This window comes from Lepidothrix coronata, unplaced genomic scaffold, assembly GCF_001604755.1.
Source record: "Lepidothrix coronata isolate B3197 unplaced genomic scaffold, Lepidothrix_coronata-1.0 Scaffold1, whole genome shotgun sequence".
In the NCBI taxonomy this organism is placed as follows: Eukaryota; Metazoa; Chordata; class Aves; order Passeriformes; family Pipridae; genus Lepidothrix; species Lepidothrix coronata.
The window spans coordinates 9,620,113-9,626,184 of NW_016690181.1; positions in this window are offsets into that span (position 1 = coordinate 9,620,113).

The window sequence follows — 6,072 nt, forward strand, 5'->3', positions numbered from 1 at the left end:
CAACTGGCCACAGTGTTGTTTAAGTATAGAATGTTTGGAATTAAATGTTGAATCAAATACCAGAAATCAGCTCCTTGTTGTTTCGCTATTTTTAGTGCTGCTGCCTATGCCAAAAGTGTGCACATCAGCAGCCGACAGCTGTTTGGGGCACATCCTAGCAGCAGTGGAGCTTTGAAGCTTTTATATACCATGTAATGTTCGTGTATATACAGACACATACATAATATACATGTCTGAGCTGCACTCTGAAGTGTGGAGCTGGCTCGTTAAAATGGCAGCAGGACTTCCAATTAACCATGAGTGCCCATTTTAGAGCAAGCACACTGTCTCCTTAATTCAGCTCCTCTGGGTTATTTCCAGAATGCCCAAAGAAGAGAGAGATTTAGATTAGACATTAGGAAGAAATTCTTTGCTGTGAGGGTGGTGAGGCATTAGAACAGGTTGCCCAGAGAAGTTATGGATACCCCATCCCTGGAAGTGTTCAAGGCCAGGTTGGAATGGGCTCTGAGCAACCTGGTCTAGTGAAGGGTGTCCCTGTCCAGGGCAGGGGATTTGGAACTAGATGATCTTTACAGTCCCTGCCAACCCAAACCATTCTATAATTCTATGAAAGAAGAGTCATCCAACAAAAGGTGCAGAAACTAGCCTTGTGCACACACAAGCACAGTTCAGATTGTGAGATGTGACTGTGGCATTGAACAGGTGAAGAAAGAACCCTTACTACTTCAACTCTTCTATGGATGTGTCTGCTACTGCTAATCTGGCCACAGATGAAAGTGATGCTGAAATCATTCTCACATCCCAATGTAATTTTAGAACACACAGATTTGCTTTTCAAAATGAGCAAAGGAGGAGGCAGAGGAGTTGAAACCCTGGTTCATCAGTTAATTAAAAATAGACAAAATGCAGAGCTAGCCGGCATTCTACATTGAGTACTCCATTTAAAGCATGTCTGTCTGTATGCATTGTATAGATATATCATTCCATCATTCATGTAGGATACTGACATCTATTGAAATCTTCCCTCCCCTCCTTTCAAGAGGAGGAGGAAGGGAGAAGGAAGCTCTGCAATTTAAGAGAATTAGAAGAGACAGTTGAAGGGGGGAGGGGCACTGTCTGCTGTAGAACAGATTATCTGGCAGGACCAAGCACAGTGATGGAGGAAATAACGTGAAGCTGTTGAACAAAGCAGGAGGGCGCATGGCCCTGAGGGTTCGTGTAGTGAAAAACAAGCACATCTCTGGGAAAAACAGAGGAAAAAAACTGCGCATGGAAAAGTCCAGATGTGGAATGGGAAAATACAGGCACTGAAAAAAAGCTGAGATCATGCAATCAAAGATAATGGGATGTCATGAATGTGCCCTTGCCCACCTGTCTCTGTACCACGCATGGAGAATGTCAGTCAGTCCGGCTGTTTTGTTTGAGGCACACGGAGGACATAATTTTGAAGTCTTTAGAGATCTTTGCAACTTTACATGCCTCATGTGAAAAGCCGGGGTGCTAAGGCATGCTTGCAATAGCAGGTTTTTCTAGAATATAAATGAGGGATAAGTCATCACTGAGCTTTCAGTTGGTTTGTATTTGTTCCAGATTGTGAGGACAGTAGACGTTATGGGGTATAATGAAATGCTATAACGGGGATTGGGCTGGAAGTACAGGAAGGGAGATTTTAGGACATTAGTTTAAACAGAAATGGCTTCAATATAATCAAGCTATGTCCCAGACATTAACCCATTCAGGGATTTTGCAGTCTGAGCTGGAGACCAAAAGGCAGGTCTGTGTTTAAGAATTAACGCATTTCTGTTTTAAGAACAGATGGTGATTTGGATGGGGAATATTTGCTCTTCTGGTCTATTCAAATAAACTTAGCCAGTTGATGCAAATTAAAGAATAGTCATACATCTCCTATTATGTCTAAGAAAAGGTGGAACTACACACCTTAAAACACGTGAAAGTTTGAAACTCTCTGCCCTGCAATGTAGTGGCCCTTTTGGGGCCAAGAAAGGTTCCCAGCCTGCTTGGGAAAGCTGTCCCCCCGGGGAAGCATCATCTTTCCAGCTCTGTGTGTGGTATGTACAAGCTGCTACAACAGAGTTTTAACTCAGTGTGGGCCAGATTCACCTCTGGTATAAACTCCAGTCTTAATTAAGCCAGGAACCTATTTAGCCTGCTATTATTTTTTCTGATAACCATCTTTTCATGGAGGACATGCCTGTGCCAACTCTCAGGCTGTAATTAGGGAAGAATCTGGATAGAACTGTTGACAATATGTTTGCAGAGTACTAAATACCATTTAATATGATCTGTAAATATTTACAGTTTGAGGAAGAGATTTGCTCTTTGCATAGTTTGCATGCTGGCATCTGAATAAATTACTAATGAAAATCACATTGGGAAAAAAAAAGTCCATGCTGATTCTTTGAAGCTTTTTTTTTTTTTAAAGACAATAGTGTGATAATGAAATACATTCCTTGGGGATTACATTCTCTGCAAAATGTCAGTACTGGAATAGGCACTATTGCTCTGTGGAACTGAGGCAGCGCACACTGCAGGAGTGCAGGTTTTCCTAGCAAGGAACTCTAGGTTGACACAAGGGACATATTAGTTGGGGAAAGAGATTCCTTTTTCTCCAGCAGGACTACTATCTTCAGCCAACTGTACACTGGCTTGCTTTGGCATGAGTCTTGAAGGGATTTGGCCATGGTTCCTTTCTGATCCTGCATTTTTCCCAGGCCTGAATTCAGCCCCACCAAACCATGAGTCTGGCCAGCTCTTGTAATTTGTGAGTCTTTTCAGAGCATTCCAGCTTTCTCAATCAAGATACTGTCTACAAATCTAGACTATCATTTTAAAATTACTTTGGTGTATGTGAGGAAACATGTGGCAATGTGAAACAAGTGCCCCTAAAACTGATAGCATGGATAACCTTATCTCAATTTCAGTGAGATTAAGTTCTCGTATTTGAACAGAGGGGTTCCAGTCCACTGGCAGTGGTCACTTAAAAGTCAAATTTTATAATTAAAATTCCAAATGCACTTTTAAAACTTATTTTAAAGACAAGATTCTCATGTAATTTAATTTTAACAATATACACCAAATAAAAGAATTGGTCACAGGGAGAGACCATCAAATTGAATGCATTTTGAACTACTGTAAAGCATTAAATACATGCAAACAGCTACAAATTATCTTCCCTGTGCATCCACAGAACATTACAACCATGGATATAACATTACTCAGGACCCATGAGGATGTTCCTGCTATGTTCAGACTCCTAGAGCTGTGCCACTGGCATGATGTTACTGCAGCTTTGTCATGAAAAATGCATATCATACTCTGCCAGAAATCTTTCCTCTCTGAAGCCATGGGAATCTCTGAAGCACAAGTTAAATATACATTGACTCCTCACAGAAGCAGCATGAAAGATATTTCTAGCACTGCATTATCAGATGTGTATCATACCTGACATCATGGCAAAATGTGTTGCAACATCCTGTACTTAACTGTCTTTCTCCTGACTAGCTAGCATTGCCTCCTGGTGCAGCTCCTTGCCAGGGTCATCATCCTTGATGGAGTGCAAGAGAAAGTGCAGGCTGAAAGTGGAGGGAACCTGGGACCAAAGAGAGCTACAAACTGCTCAAGAGGGTGGGGCAGGAAGGGGGTGTCAGAAAACTGTTAAAATTGCTTTTGGGCCATGGCACAAGGCAAAAAGCAGATCTTGAGAATTTTCTAAGCACAACCTCACCATGTTAGCCTGCCGACACACTGCAACCAGGAAAATCTCTTAGCCAAGTACAAATTCATGTTTCATCCATGGCAGATGTTGTGCCTTGTGAAGTCTAGGTGGGAGTGCTGTTGTAGTTTGTCTTTGGACTACGGTTGGCAGCTACACTCCACTGATGTGGCTTGTTATGCACTGCAGCAGGCAGTAGTGCCATCATATACCACAGGGTTAGGTAATAAACCAGAACCGGGGCTTGCAATATGAATTTATTCCAGTTCCCAAGGATCCAAATTGAAGCTTATTGGCCATTCTAGCATTTGGATTTTTCATGATGCAAAGACTCCAACATCACCACAAGGGGGAGGATATGGTGCTTTCTGCTTCTGGTTTGTAATGTTCATGTTGAACAGATGTGGAAGTTGTCTGACGCTTGCTGTACAGACACACACAAGAGCTGGTCCTCATATGCAAAACACCATCCAGAAGAAGAAGAAGAGCAGACAGGCTTTGTCTTTACTAATGAGGATGGAAAACATTTCCAGTGCATTAACTAATGAATTTTTCCTAAGGAAAAGTGAAACATGCTTTGGCTAGTCAATGTAACCTTCCTTGTCCCCACAAACATTTTAAGCATACCTTTCCTGGCATAGATGTGATCACACAGGGAAGTAAAGGTCTGGGAGAGAGATGGATCAGAAGTGCCACTCCAGGGATATAGCTAAAAATTCTCATGAGAGCCACTGTTGACCTGGTTTCGGCTCTGCTGTGTTTAGCTCATCCATAAGTATTTCTGACTCATGCCAGAATGCTTTGCACTGGCTGCTTCCTTTTTTTGAAGAACAGCCCAAGCCGACGCAAAGGATGTATTTGAGAACAAGAGGCAACCCCTTCAGAAAGTAACGCTGGAAAAGCAACATAAGCAAGAATCCATACAGTGGGAAAAGTGGGGTTTTGAGTGGGGTGGCAGAGAACAGGGAACTGCCATTCAGAAAACAAAACAAAAAAAGCAATGACATAGTCACCAAATCTCGTTTTTGCCTAGAGCTATGCCAGGAGGATTTTTAACATGAGGGATTAAGAGTGCTTAAAAATAATAACCTGGAACTTGAGCCTATATCCTTTATGCTGAAAGCAGGGATTTCTTGCTTGAAAAGATCAGTCACAATAAGGAATCAAGCTGAAATGCTACTTTCCCAATTAAATAGATGGCAGATTGCACTGCACCTGATTTTGAGTGCAACGTATTCAAGTCAGATACAGGACTTCCGGTTTCAGTCCTCCTCCTCCTCCTCCCTTCCTCCTCATACCACAAACCAGGACCTTGACCCAATGCCAAGAACACCTGAAGATTATGTACAGCTGAAGCCCAAGCTGGCTGAATGCTCTGCAAATGTTGCTGTTGATTTTCTTGCTGGTTTTTTCAGCCTGTGTGTGTACAAGCAATGATTTGCCAGTGAATTTTCCAGCATTTTCACTCTATTTGCCATCCTAACAGCAGCATCCATTGAGCCACCAGCCTTCTGGCCTTAGACAGGCACAGAAGGAACAGTCTGTAGCTGCTTGCATAACTCAAAGAAACAAAGATCGTTGAATCAATGCATGGAAGTGTTGCTGTCAGCCTCATGTCTGGTGGCATTTCTGCAAGACACCATTCTGCTCACCACCTTTGCACTCCAGGGTTTATAGCTTCAATATTAAAACGAGATGAACAGGAGCCTGCACAAATGAACTCAGTGTGGAGCAGATGTGGTTTTGTTTTGTTGTGCTACAAAAGAAAAAAGCTAGTTATTTTAAAATAAAGCCTTTTGAATGGATTCAGACAAGTTCTGAGGCATCCCTGCTTAGAAAGAGGGACTGTATTATTACCACACCATCACAATCTGTACTTGTAGATTTTTTTAAAGAAAGAAAAATCAACCCAAACAAATCACACAACAGTCTAAATAGTGGAAGCACTGATGGAACAGCAGAATAGCTTCTCTAATGATATAATGCATGCATGAATACCTGTACCTTTTGAAACAGCAGTACATGCAGTGTCCACAGAAGCTGAAGGACAGCGCTGCATGGTGCCAACCTCCTCCTGAGATCAGGTGCAAACAGGGCAAGAGAGGGCAGTTAACCATTAGCATACTTTCCCATGCTTAGTTTCCTAAATAATGATCTGTCTACTGACCCGAGAGCTGAGCACTCTTGATGCTACATGAGTTTCCCCTACAGCCTGCCCAGGACACTGGGGCTTTCCCAGCCACAACCCAGGAAACCCCAGGAGTGCCAAAAGCCTCAAAGAAGGAGTGGGGTGGTGGAAGGAGATTGCCTGAACACCAGTGGGGAATGGGATCGACTGG